This window comes from Gopherus flavomarginatus, chromosome 22, assembly GCF_025201925.1.
Source record: "Gopherus flavomarginatus isolate rGopFla2 chromosome 22, rGopFla2.mat.asm, whole genome shotgun sequence".
In the NCBI taxonomy this organism is placed as follows: domain Eukaryota; kingdom Metazoa; phylum Chordata; order Testudines; family Testudinidae; genus Gopherus; species Gopherus flavomarginatus.
The window spans coordinates 8898600-8914517 of record NC_066638.1 but is presented as its reverse complement, the minus strand read 5'-3'; the positions used below and the strand labels follow the sequence as shown (position 1 = coordinate 8914517).

The 15918-nt window shown below is 46.8% G+C and overlaps 1 protein-coding gene across 1 annotated transcript in view; it reads left to right on the top strand.

Annotated features, from left to right (window-relative positions):
• The window catches only part of RUNX3 (RUNX family transcription factor 3), a 117231-nt gene that overhangs the window by 95129 nt on the left and 6184 nt on the right, over window positions 1-15918 (top strand). The gene's annotated exons all lie outside the window — the stretch shown is intronic.

Below are 15918 nucleotides of genomic sequence, written 5' to 3'. Positions count from 1 at the left end.
CCCATGCCCTCTCATGACAGGAGGTCACATTAAATGAGAGAGGGCTCCTGTGCTGGCAGCTGTATCCTAGCACTCCCTAGGTTTAATTCAGTGTGTTCATTAACAATCACAGGAAGAATGCATTTGCCTACTTAGGCAGCAGATCTGGGGGGAGCTCTAGGCATGTACACCTCTACCCCGATATAACGCTGTACTCGGGAGCCAAAAAATCTTACCGCGTTATATCAAACTTGCTTTGATCCGCTGGAGTGTGCAGCCCGCCCCCGAGCGCTGCTTTACTGCGTTATATCCAAATTCGTGTTATATCGGGTCACGTTATATCGGGGTAGAAGTGTACTTTAAACTGAGTAACTTTTTTAACATGAATGCACCTGTGTGTTTAGGCTGTTAAGGGTGTATTGTACGCTACATGATAATCAGAATGGTGTCTTGTCTGCTTGCATTGTGCTTATGCCAAGTCTGCAGACAGACTAACCCAACAAAAACAACTCCCCACCCAATACACACACAGAGTTTTCTGCAACCCTCATTAATGAGCACACAGACAGACCTCAAGGTGTTGCACATGAATCTGCATCCAAGGTGTTTGCAAGTGAAAATGCACAAATCACTACTTATGCCTGTAGATAATTAACCTGGAGATGTCAGTGTGTTTATCCTAGCATGCACAGATTTTGGATTTCATCACTAGGTTGGGCTAAGCATTTGAGAATAGACTGTCCTGCATTGCAGCTACCCATCCCCGAAGACTTGCTTGCTTAATATGCTACTGTGAGAGGTTCTTTTATCAGACCTCTTTTATGATTTATAATCACATCATTTTCTCCCCGTGGAAATTAAATATAAAGTAATAAAAGGCTTGAATGAAAAACAAAATTACATTTTTAGCTAACATTTTGTTACTTTTTTTTTCAAAATTCAAATTTTTGATGGAAAATTTGAAATTTCAAATTTTCTTTTGGCTGGGGTAAATTTTTAAAAAGTGCCCAAGTCCCATTTCCAAAGGCGACTTAAGTGCTTAGGCCTGGACTGTAAAAATTATTTAGGTGCCAAGCTCCCTTAGAAACCGATGGGGAGGTAGGAGCCTACATATCTTTCAGGATCAGGGCTTTAGGAGCCTACGTCATTGACAGTCAATGAGACTTAGGCAGCTAAATCACTTAAGCACTTTTGAAAATTATACCCCAGCTCCAAAGCAGTTACATAAATAAAACTAAAATTCAGTGAAATTTTTATTTAGATTCTTTTCATTGAAATTCTAATTTTTTTTGAGAGGCTCTCCTTGGAAATTTAATTAAGATTAGTATCTCCTATTAAAGGGACTCTGCCAACATGTTTTAGAACCACTGTTTAAGTTTTGTTTAAAGGGGGCAACGTTTTAGAGACCTCAAAGACATCATGCTCTTTCATGATTACAAAAGATTCACTATATGCATATATATATGTATTTAAAAAACTGACATCTTCCCCCGCTGAAAACTACATAACGGTTTCGGACAAGTGCCTGAGAATCAGGTAGTGAGACTGACTCAAAATCAAAGTGAAACTGGCCAGGATAATTTCACTGAAATGCAAAAGGTCAAGCAACAGCAGAAATGATGAAAAGCAAATTAGGTGTATAACATTCTTTCCTTTTTGATAATCTAAGGTAGCAGGAACTTTAACAAAACACACGGGGGCAGATTCTGTGCGCAGTTCCACGGGTGTCAATTTGGAGTGACTGCGTTAAAGTTAACAGTTACTCTGGATTTGCCCCAGGATAAGCAGGAGCTAAATCTGTTTCATAACGTTTTAGCTTGAGAGTGTCCTTTCAGCTTAACACGAACTACAACCAATAATAATAATAAAAACCGCTCACAGACACCCGTGTAATTCACAATGATCATTATTTTGCCCAGACCATTAGAACTCAGGCCTGCCAAGAATAATACAAGAGTTAATAGGCCTGTAATTTTTCTCATCTCTTGGCACATTCTTAGGTAACACATATAAGAAGACGATTCGCTCTGAGAGATGATGCAGGATGGGAAAGGCAAGAGGGAGATGCCAGAATCTGTCTATGGTATTTAGACGGCTCCCATTATCGTAGCAGCTCACAATCTTCAAAGTAACCGCACAACACTGCTGTGTGGTAGGACAGGGCCATTATTCCCATTGGCTAGATGGGAAACAGAGGCACAGAGAGACTAAATGAGTTGCCCAAGGTTATACAGAGAATCAGTGGCAGAGCCAGCACTTGAAGCCAGGTCTTCCCAGTCCTAGGCAAGCACCCTGACCACTGGGAAATCCTTCTTCTCTGGGATATGGTTTGGCTACCCAGGTGTGTTGCTGCAGATTGTCACTAGGGATTGAGTGAATCTTCTTTTTGGACCATAAATAGTTCATGGGCACCTATGTGCTATTCTGGGAAACGTGGGGCAAGTTATGTGACTGTCACCAACAAAAGAAAATGGGCTAGAAGCAGCATTCGACTGTAACCTAAGTGGGCCTACACACAATCCCTGGGGGTGGGCTATGCTTGCTTGGCATTGCACGGGGGGCTTTTGAGCCATTACTACCACTTGCTCTAGTCACGGGAGGAGCAGTGTTCTGGGCCTGCCTGTGTCAGCGCCACCCCTTTTCCTCATTCACCCAGCCTTGCTCAAACCGAGACAGAGCCAGCTCTGTCTTCAGCCATGTTGAAACACCCTCCCACCCAACTCCCACATCTCCACGCTGCCTGCTGCTGCCGAGGCATTTGCTCCTGTCTGTAAATTGCATAGAAAATGAACATACTGGTCCAGACCCCACTCTCCAGCTGAGGTGGATGGAGTGACTCTGGAGTTAACGCTGGGGTAACAGAGCAGAATCTGACCCTCTGCACAAACCTTACACTGAGGTAGCCCCTGGCATGTATAAATAGCACCCCCAGTAAAACGATCATCCTGAGGTTAAATGGTCTAATCTCAAAATGAAAAACCTCCCAAGAAGAGAAAAACCTGATCGTTTTTGGTGGGCTGGGGCGGAAGCACATAAGGAAAGTTTGACCACACCCAAGTTCAGAGCACCTGATTTTCTTCTCCCTTATGCCGGTTTCACACCATTAAATGCCATTCATTTCAGTGGGGTCAGTCCTGGTGTACACCAGCATTAGTGAGAAGATAATCAGACCCTTCATATATCTGCATGCAACTGCAGTTTACTCCTGTTACCATCTCTCGTCAGGCCACGGTCTGCTTTCACTTGGCGCCAGTGTAAATGCTACTGGAGACAAAGGGGTTGCTCTGGATTTACACCAGAGTAACTAAGAGCAGAATCTGGCTCTGCAGTGTGTTAAATCAGCAGCTCTGGTACATAAATCAGCATAGCGCCATTGACTTCAGCAGAGCTGAGTTCATTCTACTCAGCTCAGTAGAAGATCTGGCCCGGTATTTCTCAAGTGAACCCTGTGAAATCTGAGGTTTTAAAATCCTGGCTTTCCCATGCGCTGTGAAATGCCAAGCTATCATTAGAATGGTTTGAAAATTTTCCCTTATTATGGGGCATGCACAGACATGGCTCCGTGCTGCTAAATTTCCCATCTTTGTTTCTTTTCTATTTGTTTTAGGTCCTTACCTTGCGGGCTTTGTCTCTTAGCTAGGATAGTTGATCAGCCTTCAGAAATGAAACGCTATGATAAAGGAACATATGTCAGACTCCCTGAGGCTGTTCTGAGGTCACGTTGTTCAGTGAAGGCAGTCTGAATGGTAGCAAATATCTGTGGTACTAGGAAAAAATGTAATTGTCCTAATAGCTGGCTAGCTTTCCTCGGGATTCTTTCTTTCTCTCTGTCCAAAAGAAGGGCCTGGTTCTGCTCTACTGAAGTCAGTGGGAACATTATCAATGAGTCAACAGGAGCGGGGCAGGGGCTGAGATACTATACAACCCAGCATTCTAGAGTACTAAGGGCTTGTCTACATGGAGATTTATTCTGGAGCAGCTATACCTGATTAACTGTGTGTGTGTGTGTACGCTCTTAGTCCAGAATGTGAGTGCCTTAATCCCTGGGTTAAGATCATTCAGAAGAAGGCACTCTTATTCCTGAACAAGAACATCTACACATGGAATTAATCAGGAATAGTTAATCTGCTTTAAATTCATGCTTTACTTTATTCCGGATTAATTTTCATGTGTGGACAAGCCTGAAGTAACACAAAACAGACTCAAAGCCAGTGGATCCAGATGTGAGGATTACGCTGAGGAGAAAGGACATCTCAGCACCTGTGCAATCCCTGGCTGCAGGAACAGGTCTTGGGGGCCATCGGCACCTTGGGGAACCAGATCAGCACAGAATCAGCCATGGGACTGGGGCAGAAACCTCCCCGCACCTCCACCTAGCCACGCCTTGGGGGCAGCTGAGAACAGGGCATCTTGTTTTTATAGCAGACAACCCCAAAATGACAGCTTTTAAAAATAATGATGCATGCGTGAGCGACGGATTTCACAAATCCAAACTGGTGCCTCTTCCAGCCATGGCGTAACACAAGTGGATGGGGTGGCGTGCCTTTCGCCTGGCAGAATTTGGTTTTCCCATGTGGAATTTTCCTACCTTTTTAGAATTGAGACGAGACGCATCCTTACTGCAAACTGCCAGTCTGACCCAAACCCAGACCAAACCTCAAGCGTCCTTCCCCTCATGCCAAAGACAGTGACAAAGCAAAGTGTGACATGATTTATACACGCACTAGCAACACGTTTCCTCTGGCTGCACTCCAGGCCCCTGGGCTGTAGGGGCTTCATGAATGACTCACTGCCGCATAACTGACATGGTTCTCGCTAGTATCAGTTGTTGCGGGGGGGCGGGGGAGACAGGGAAGTTCCTTTGAAAACAAGAAACGTTGTCACCTTCCTGTTGGGTGTTTCAAAATTGTTTCCCTGGGTTGGCTGGCCAGTTGCTGCAGTGAACCCAAATGCAGAAGAATCTGATCCGGCTCTCATCCCATGTTTGCTAATGGGAAACTTTCCATTGACTTCAGTGGGCGTGGGCTCCAGCCATATGCCAGTGGTGTTCCACAAAATGCTGGGGCATGATTTTTACAGGCACCGAGCAGCCCCCAGCTCCAGCTGATGTCAGTCGAAGCCGCTCGGCACCTGTGAGAATCCGGTTCGTGGCACCTAGCACCTGATGTTTAAGAAGGCCTCTAAACCCATCAATCCTTATAAGCAGCCCTGTGAGCTCATTACTATTAATGGCTTGTGCTGGGTGGGAATTCAGGGGAGATAATTAGAGTGGTCCCTTCCAAGCTTGGAATCTATTAATAGCCTTATTTTATAGCTGGGGAAACTGAGGCACAGAGCAATGCAGATTTGACCAAGGTCACCCAGTAGGTCGGTGATAGAGCCAGGACTAGAAGTCAGGTCTCCTGAGTCCCAGGACTGCATTTAATCCATAAGGCAGTTCTTCCCCAAGACCAGGCTACTGCAGGTAACACAGTGAGATTTGCTTGGTGATGGTTTATAAGCCAAGAAGTTAGCCTGGTTAGAAATGAATTCTGGGGAAAAGCCCTGTATCCAAATGCAGCTCACAAGACCTAGCAGGGACCCCTGGATTAAGCATCACAACCCCCTGCAAGCCCCTTTATCGGGGTGTGCCCGCCCCACCTATCCAGTACAATCACAGCAGGGTCCCCTGTTATTTTTCTATGTTGATATTCAATTCAATGTATTTAATGTGCCCCCCCACACCTCACCCCACCCCATCCACCCCCTCAACATTTTCAGGCTGCTGCAGAGTTTGGCATTGACAAGGTACGACTGCCTCGAAGAAGCTGCTGGGAGGAAGGAGGATGGTTTGCAGGGAGGGCTTAGGGTTTTCGATCCCGTGAGGAGTCCATTTTGGTATCCTGGGGACCATGAGACAAGGGAGGCTTTTGGGACATAGGGGATGGGGATGCATCTTCCCTGGTTTGGGTGGGGAATGGAGGCGACTTTAAAGATGGTGCAGGGGAGTTTGAATTCCTCACGACCCATCCCAAAACCTCTCTGGAGATGCGCTACATCCCACCCCACCCCAATGCAGGCCAGTGCATCCAACACTAGTTCAGTAGCTGGCCAGTTCTCCTAAAATGGCCAGCAGTGGAATAATTAACAAGGGTGACTTTTAAACAAGCCAAATTAGGGTTCAGCGTCAAGACCCCCGAGAGGTTCCTGGGGGTAGTTCACACCTCTCCGAGTTATTGTTTCAAACTGCCCGCAGACTCAGGCAAACAGCGGTAGCGGCCAAAGGCTCCAGTCGAGATCGGGGACCCAGTTGTGCGAGGTGCTGTTCAAACACATAAAAGGAGACAGCCCCTGCCCTGAAGAGTTCACAGTATAGTGTAAAGACAAGGTGCCGTCAGGGAGGGCGAATATCACGCCTGCAGCAGGGCGTGTGATGATACCAGTAGAGAGACATGTGGTGATATAGACTAGCTGTGTGCACAAATAGGATGTGTTTTAAGGATCCCAAATAAAAATGAAATATAAGTCACCTCTCTTGCAAATCCCCTGGAAAGGACCAGGTAGATGTGAGTCTTTGCTGCATTAGAACAATTGCACTGGTTTAACGAAATTGATCTAGTTAGAACCAGGGCAGCACCTTGTATAAACGCACTTCAACTAGTTGAACCCCCAGCTTAAATTGGTCTGGCTTATTTGGGCAATTTACAAACCTAACTTTGCTGCCATTGAAGCCTAGTGTCCATTGACTTCAGTGGAAAGTGGGTGAGGCCGATGCTGAGCGCTTTTGAGAATCCCGCTCTCAGTGCAGCTACGTTAGGGGTTCACGCCAGGTTGATTTTTAAATCGATTTAGTTAAACCCGGGACAATTTTTCAAGTACAGATTAGGCCACAGAATCATAGAATATCAGAGTTGGAAGGGACCTCGGGAGGTATCTAGTCCAACCCCTGCTCAAACAGGACCAATCCCCAGCTAAATCATCCCAGCCAGGGCTTTGTCAAGCCTGACCTTAAAAACCTCAAAGGATGGAGATTCCACCATCTCCCTAGGTAACCCATTCCAGTGCTTCACCACCCTCCTAATGAAGACTAGAAGACTGCTTTACCATACGCACTTAAAGAAAATCTTCCTTCCCCCTTTTTTTATGTTTGTAAAGTACTGTATTACTTTTAATAGGTCTCTTGGCATAGCTTGTTAGCACCCCAGTGTTTCAGGCATGGTCTGCACTTCAAAATTAGGTTGACCTAGCTACATTGCTCAGGGCTATGAAAAACGTTGCATCCTGAATGGTGTGATGAGGCCAGTGTAACCCTCTCCCCACCCCCAGTATAGAGGGGCGAGGTCAACTGACGAATTCTTCCATTGACCTAGCTACCGCCTCTCAGAAACATGGATTAAGCACATCAACAGAAAAACCTCCTTCTGGCGATGTAGCAAATGTCTACATTATGGCCCTGCAGCATCACAACTGCTAGGCCATTGTAATGACTGCAGTGTAGACCCGACCTCAGAAATGCAACGTGGCTGTTTTGAGGTTAAATTCTAAATTATAGACCTAGCCAGTACATTTCATTTCTCTCCCTCGTCCTCCAAGAGCCCATCCAGATTGACTTATAGTCTCTTTAAAATAGCTGTTTCTTAATGATTAAAAACATTCTACCCTAGGCAGCTACTAAATTGTGTCCCAAGGAAGTTAGGCAAGCATTAGTGGGAAGAAAATACAGTGTGGGCTATAACTTTTGCCTCAAAGGAAGGAACACACCAAGATGGGTTTCCTGGCGTCTTTCTATCTCTAAGTATTCCTATGTCTTTAAACTGCTCTTCTGAGCCAGTGAATTAGATTTGCACATTGGACAATAGTCTGTGAAATGAATCGAGTTTAAAATGTTTAAAGATGGAATATAACCTTGTAAAGAAATGCAGCATCATGACGAGCCACAAAAATAGCACTTAAGCACTTTATTTCATAAAGAGCGTGCGGAGCAATCACTCACCTACCACTGATGTGCAGCCACTGCTGGATTAGAGCACGGCAGCTGTTTACCAGCAACAGTTTATGAAGGGAAATAAAACACCCTCTTCCTTTGCAGCTGCATAAGATCGAATGTAAGTAGCCAACCTGGAATTTGGTTTCGACACTAGGGTTAACAGCTCTCCTCTTGCGGGTGGGCCGTGGACTCTTGAGTAGTCAGGATCTTGGTTTTCCTTCAGTCCAGACCGACTTAGCTCTTGATGCTTCGCTAACATTGTCTAGCACAGACCCCCTGGATGAATAGAATTGCATTGATGTTGGTAGGATTCTGCCTTGCTGCATAGGCCTGGGCTACTGTGTTCTGAGGCGGGTTTGGGGGCCGTAGAGTAAAATAAGTGCTGCCTACTGAATCAGCTTGGTGTTCCTTAAGGGGTCTCCCCCTCCAAGTATTGACCTGACACACAGCTCATGAGGTAGTCGGGCTGCAGGCTATCGATCTCTCCAAATACCAGCCTATCAGAGCTTTTGCTACTCTTTGCAATACAGGCGCATAGTGAACTGTGAGCTAGAATGCTGCTAGCTTAGGCCCAAATTCACAGAAACCTGGGCACCTCACTCCCATGGGAGATCCATGGGAGCGAGAAACCTAAATACCTTTGGGAATGTGAGCTCCACCCAGCAGAGCTGAGGTGTGTCAATGGAATGAGATTTAAGGCCCTGGGAACAAAGAAGCTGGCTTGGATAGATTTTGGTGAGTAGATCGGAGGGCTGTGTGTGCGTGTTCATATCGCTCTAAATTTCAAGACATTTATAAAAACAGACGGTTTCAAGCCATAAATGTTCTTTACCCGCTAGAGCAAGTGCCCCTGAGATGCTCAGATAAGCTGTATGGTATTTCAGACACAGCAGAGGAAGTAATCACATGTAGTTCATGAGTTAGTTATATCAGATACAGAACAACCGCTTTGCTGGTTGTTGCAACGGACACTGTTCACACCTTGGCTTTTCAGTGCCCTGAAATAAACTCTGTTCTGTTTTCTTTCCAGAAACATTCACCCTTTTTTTTCCTCGCCTTCCTCTTTGTCGACTCTGAGTTGAAAGTAAATGAACTCGTTCACAGATGTGAGAGGTGACAAGTAGCCATGAGAACTGGCATTTAAGGGAGGGTTTGGAATCCTCTCTAGAAAGTAGGAGGATTTGCTATTCTAGAGAACACACTGTACCTCTCTGTGGACCACCTACTGCCTGTGCTCCCAGATGGACCAGGCATTAGAAGTACAAAAAAAACAGGGAGAGACGCAAGCAAGGAGAAAAGAGAAGCATGTTGGAAGACAATTTAGGTACAAGGAGAACAAAGGCTAGAAGGGAAGGGTGGGGGAAAAATCAGAGGCACAGAGAGATGTAGAGAAACAGTTTTCTCCCCCACTACTCACTGTCTTTCACAGACACAATTGTATACAGAAGTGTAAAATATCATTCGTGTTTACATTGTCATCAATCATCATGCCACATGGCAGGGAAGTAGATCCCCCTGTCTCCCCCAGGCTGGATTTTTCATGTCAATTTTGCAAGATATGTACATACACACATCACATGGCTAGAGTCAAGCTGAACAAAATGTGTGGGCCTATAAACACACACACATACACACACAGCGCTTTGCTGCTGACTTATTTGGGGAAGACATGTTACCTGTCTGTGCCTCAGTTTCTCCATCTATAAAATGAGGCTCATGACACTTTATGGTGGGCAACATTTTCCAAAGCACCAAAGGGTGGGATTCACAAAAGGATTTAGGCACTTAACATCCACTGGTTCAGTAAGAGTTAGGCACTTAAAGACCCTTGTGAATGCCACTCTACGTGCCTAATTCACTCTTGAAAATGAGACGTAGGCTTACCAGTCATTTTATGGCAAAGCTGAGAGTTTTACCCAATAACTGTGTGAAGCACTTTTGGTAACGGGCCATGCAAAGCATTGCTGCTTTTCCATTGACTATTAGCCTTCACGGTAAGCCGTGTTTCCTAGTGGTCAGCCTACATTTTCTTCTGCGCCTCCCCCTTTCAACCTCTGTACTCCTAGAGTATTTATACCCCAGGGACTTCCCATGGCCCCAAAATAATTCCTTCCTCCTTGTAACCTAAGCCAGTGACATGCTCATCTGTGGATTCCCTGTCCTACCATGTGCCCTGAGCTATAGCTACGCTTCAGCCAGAGGTGTGACTGGAGCATGTGCAGACGTCCCCGAGCTAGCTAGCACCGAGAACAATGGGAGGGAAGCCGCTGCAGTGGCGTGGGTATGTACTTGAGGCTGCTATGGCCTGAGCTGCTGTGGCTTCACTGCACTGCTACTCAGTCACTGTTGGTTTCGGCGCTTGCCAGATCCAGGCTAGCACAGGTGTGTCGACACGTGCCCCAGTGGAGGCCGGCCCCTGTGCCCCAGAATGTTCCTGCCGGCAGGGGATCAGGTCCGGTGAGAATGGTGCAGGCCAGGAAAGGCAGTGAGTTTGGGTTGCCCAGCTGTCCTGGGACAGATAGCGGCTCTTCGGTGAGGAGGCAGACCTTTCCGCCCCGCATCAGAGACGCTCCTCCCTCCTGCTGCATGACACAAAGCATCCCCATGTTTGCTCCTCCGCTGCTGACTCGCTAGGGCTTTGCTGCCATTAATAAGCAGGCATTTGATACCGTGCTTGTCCTTTCTCTCCTCCGCTCCAGAAAAGGCCAATATTGGTGCCCAAGCTGCTGGGACACTCTGTCACTTGGGCTCAGTTGCTCTAGCTGGAAAAGCGCGACACGGCTTTGAAAGCTGGTTTGTCTGCAGCTTGGCAAAAGCAGGGGGGTGAGGGGGCTTTAAGACGTGCATATTGCACTGGCACAATTAACTAATAGAGTGTGTGCTGGCCTGCTCCTCCACGCCATCCCGATGCCAGAACGAGCCCAACTACGAGACAGTGCCGTTAGCAATCAGGGCTTTGACCTCTCCATGGCTTTTAGTTAATACACATTCCACGCTTCCCCAATCTCCCATCCAAAACACTGACATTTCCGCTGGGCGATTGGGTCAGATTTTGGAGTAGCTGGGCACTCGGTTCAATCTTACAATGGTTAAATTCTTACATCTAAATGGGCTTATTCAGTTAGTGCAGCAGCTGGTGTGATTTCGAGAAGAAAATAAACATTTCCTTCAAATATTTTGATTGGCAACTGGACAACTGAAATACTCAAGCTCAAATTGCCAGGGTCTAAAATGCAAAGGGGGCTGGACGGCTAGAAACCAAGGCAAGCCATCATAAATTTGCAGATCCAAAGCGTTGCAGATGCGTGTTTTAGATGCAGTGGAGTGTGTGTGTGTGTGTGTATGTGTGTTGCAGTGGATTGTGTGTGGGTGTGGGTGAGAGAGAGTTTAAAAAGCAGCTCTGATTTCAAACGGAGTGAAGGGCTGATGAGGAGACTGTAGGTACATGGTACTAACTCTGACTTTCCTGGCATGCGCCTAGCTGGTTGTGCAAATTGTATGCCCCTTGATCGCTTGTTTAATGTGACAGAAGTTTCCTTAACTGTTGCAATAGGTGGTTATGGAAGACATTAATACAGCTGTTTTATTTGGAACTTGCCGAGGCTGTTATGATTCAGAACGTCAGGGGTGACCCTTCTGATTGCAGCAGGAGGAGACTAGGAACTCAGGCAAGATGAACAGCCTTCCAAATTTCATTAGAGGACGATGCCCAGCAAATATGTAGGGAAAAATTTTAACTTGGTGACGAATTACAGTTAATTGTTTGCTAACTAATTGTGCTTATTAATTGTGTAAAACTTCAGGCTGCAGTTGTTTGATTTGTTCTTTTGGGATAGAGTTGGATGAATGCTGCAGGAACACAGGTTCAGCATTATACATATGACACCAGTGCCTGGAGACTGCAACTGAGAGTGGGTCCCCATTGCGCTAGGCGCTGTCCATACACATACTCCTAGAGCGTTCCCGCCGCACAGAGCTCTCAGTCTAAACAGACGAGACTGACCCTGCATGGAGGAAATAAAATATTATCTCCATTTTACTGGGGAAACTGAAGTGGGGGGGACTAAGTAACGTGTTCACAGTAACACAAAGAGGCGGTAGCAGAGTTGGGAACTGAATCCGGATCTCTTGGACGGTGGCTTTGCCACAAGACCATCTTTTGTCGCCATTTGCAACCTGTATGTCAGTGTGTGTAAAGTGACTGGAATGGGGTCTGTGTGCACCACTGCCCTCTAGTGGACAGAATGTCAGGTCTCGTCCAGGTGTTGATCACTTTGCAGTGATATTGCCACCTGATGGGTGCAGCTTGGAAAAGGGGCCTGATATAAAAGCGACTATTGCTTCACAAAGAGATGTTCACCCAGCATGGGAGAGCTGCAGTTTTGTAGCGAGGGTCCTTTGGTCAAGTCTGAGTGAGGCCAGATTCTAGCTTTCCATACACCTCAACATCGCAGTAACTGGCATCTGGGCTGTCTAGCCACATGACGCATGCCAGGCTTATGGGCTGGCTCTGACCTAGGCTAACACACCAGAGGTTGAACAGGAGCCTGCCAGGACGAAAGGCAGGAGCTGCTACATCTGGGGCTTCAGAGGCAAGGTTCCCTAGGCAGGGGCTGGAACGTACCAGCTCATATTATCCATGGGTGGGGAACCCTGTAGCATGTGGTCACCAGCTTCACTAAACCACCCCCACTTCTGTCGCTCGTTCAGCAGCTGCAGTTTTGATGCCCTGGGGCAGGGTTTGGCTATCACTGTGGGGCAGTGAGTTGTAGGCATTAGAGACACATTGCCTTATTCAGTTATCCTTAGTGTGTCTCTCGGTGAGGGACAAAAAGCTTCAATGGTTAAGGCCTGGCGGGTAAAACCTGAGCTTAAAGCCCTTCAGTGCCCCACCTTCCACTCAGCGTTTGTATTGACTCCTCGTTGGAATGAGTGCTGTCGCAGCCGGAAAGGCCCACCAATACACATGGCTATGCAAAGCGGGGCCTTGCCCATTCCGGGAGTGCAGGCTGCGGGCTCCCAAGCAGTCAGGGCTATTCCGTGGGTGTGCTAATCCTCAGCATACCCGTTCTGATCCCTGGGAGGTTGTTATACAACCCAACTGTGGCTATAAATAGAACAAACACTTATTCAGCACACCAGGAATCTTTTTCCCATCCCTCCAGCCTGTCAACCTTCCCCATCTGCCCTGTTTGGACAGGATCTGTCAGAAGGATACTTCCCATTTCCCCGTTGGCTTCAAGTGTCTACAGCTCCAGGATGGAGCTGTTTCTCCACCTTTATATCGGAAAGGTAGGGGGGATAGGAGGAGTGGGGAATCAGAACACAAAGGCTGCCATTATCCGGGGAGGCTGTGTGTTGGTCCGTGGCCACTGTTTGGATTTTCCTGGTGGGACAAAGTCCCCAGAGATGAAGGATGAGAATTGAAAAACAAACAATCAGGGCTAGTTTTACTGCTGCTCTGTAAAAGCTGAAACCTTCTTCCGGATAAGATGTTAAATCCAGGTCCTGACCACTGTTTGCAAGGGTGATGTTAGCACAGGTCTCCTGGCTAACTTCCAGCCCCTCCTGTTCCTTCCATAGTTTCAGCTGGCCAAGATAGTCGTCTTCACTTCCTGCCTTAAACCACTCTGCACTGTGGCACGCCAGCACTGAGGTGGCTGTATTTCGGTGGGCAGAGGCATAGAGATATAGACTATTAGGGGCGTGGGTGTGTAGCAGCGAGCCTGCAAAGCGTACACTGTAGTTTAAGTTGATTCAGGATGAGACTCATACCACTACTTAACATGCGAAGACTCATGCTAATGAGCATCCATTCTGTATCGAGGGCAGCATACTGATCCAGATTCAGCCCTGGTTTAATTCCATTGCATCTGGCTCATTATCACTGGCTTGTGCTGAGGGGTAAGCGCTGACACCTGGAAAGCTAGCTGTATTTGCATGCAGTAGAAGGAGTGTCCATAGACCTAGCCATGCACAGAGCTCCCTGCACAGGGCCTGTAATTAACATTTTGATACTGTTGCGTCTAAATAGTAGCAAGGGTGGATTGCCAAGTGTTGCAAGTACAGACCAATAAAAAGTTGACTTCAAAATAACCCCCTTTTGAGTGTCTTATAGAGGCAAAGGGAAATGTGCCTTGAGAACTTACGTTTTATTTCAATTTGCTTTTTATGGAATGTTATTTATGGGCATATGAAACATAATGAAGGAAAGTAATTGCCTCTTGGCTCAGCTGTTGGGATGTAGCTTGGTGCGGTCTGCTCACCATTTAATGTGAGGTAGTCTTCATCTGTATTGGCCGATCGTGTGAAGCTGAATTCCCAGGGATGGCCTAACCCTGGGAGAAATGTAGCAAATTTGGACCCTGCTTCCCTGAGAACGTGACAAAAGAGTCCAAAGATTACAAATGAAATTGCAGGTGCAGGAAGCAATCGGGGGCACGGGCTCTGATTCAATAGGTGGTGCTGTTCACCTTATCACGGAACGGCGCTGTTCGTTTTATGCAGCCATACCGTCTTCGTGTGTTGGGAACTTATCAGGTGTCAAAATTAAGCAGGTCTAGGCAGCCCAAAGCTTGCATGAGAGATCTCCAAGCAATGCCTAGGCACATCAGGAAGGGCTGTTGGTGCTTCACTTCTCTTTTGTGGATTCATGGTTTCCTGGGAGGATATTGTGCCGCTGGAGATTCTGCCTTTAGGATGAGATGTAAAGTGAAGGTCCTTTGGTCATTTGCAGTGGTTAACAATCGGAGAGTGCCTCTCCCAGCAGTAGAAGGGTGTTAGCCAGGAGAGACTGGACAAATTCCAACATGAGTCATTCCATTCTCCCACTCTTAGATCCCCCTGCATTCATGGTAGGACAGGGCCCTCTTCTTCTCTTCCTGTCCCAAACTGCCGAGTAACATTGCTGGGCTGTATTTTGGTGGTGGATGGACGGATTTTGTTCTGCTTTGCAATATAGACATATAATTTGTAAAGCATTTTGGGTTGAAAAAGCACCATCTAGGTTGGGCTTTATTTATTATCCCCACATCTAAGAAAAAGGCAGTGAAACTACACTGCACCTCACATCCTTCCCTGGGTAGCCTAATCTATTTGCTCCCCTGGTGAGTCTTGCCCACATGCTCAGGGTTTAGCTGATCGCCATATCTGGAGTTGGGAAGGAATTTTCCTCCAGGGCAGATTAACAGAAGCCCTGGGGGGTTTTCACCTTCCTCTGCAGCATGGGGCACAGGTGACTTGCTGGAAGATTTTCTGGACCTTGAAGTCTTTAAACCATGATTTGAGGACTTCAATGGCTCAGACACAGGTTTGATACAGGAGTGGGTGGGTGAGATTCTGTGGCTTGCATTGCGCAGGAGCTCAGACTAGATGATCATAATGGTCCCTTCTGACCTTAAAGTCTATGATTCTAAATAAGTCTCCACTCCTACCCACTTGCAAGGATCTCACTGTTATAATTCCTCTTCTGATACAAAGCTACAGGCCAGCTCTGATTGTGGTCTGCAGCTTAGACCAGCTACTTAGACCAGTACAAATCAGGACTCAAGCCTTGAAAGTCAGTAGGGTCACACCAGTGAGAGGACGATCAGAAACACAGCTTCAAACTGTATTATTTCCCTCCTCCTAATCCATTGACGTGTCATTCTTTGGCATTCGGGAAGCTCATGTCTTAGGGATACAGTGCAACCTACAAAGCGCCCTCTCTGTATAGACGTGTATGGAGAAGGATCCCATCACTTGTATTTTGTCATTACAGAAAAAAGCTGCAGTAAAAAACTACATTATTCTGGGCTAGAGACTGACACACAGCAGCCAGGGTTGACCCTATGGGCCAGATTCAGAGCCGGCGTAAGGGGGAGCCATGCCACTGAAATCAAGGGTGCTAGCCAGCCTGGGGCTTGGGCTGGGACTCTAAGGTCATGTTGCGTGGCGACCACGGACCTGAGGAGAGCTGCTCTGCACCATAATCT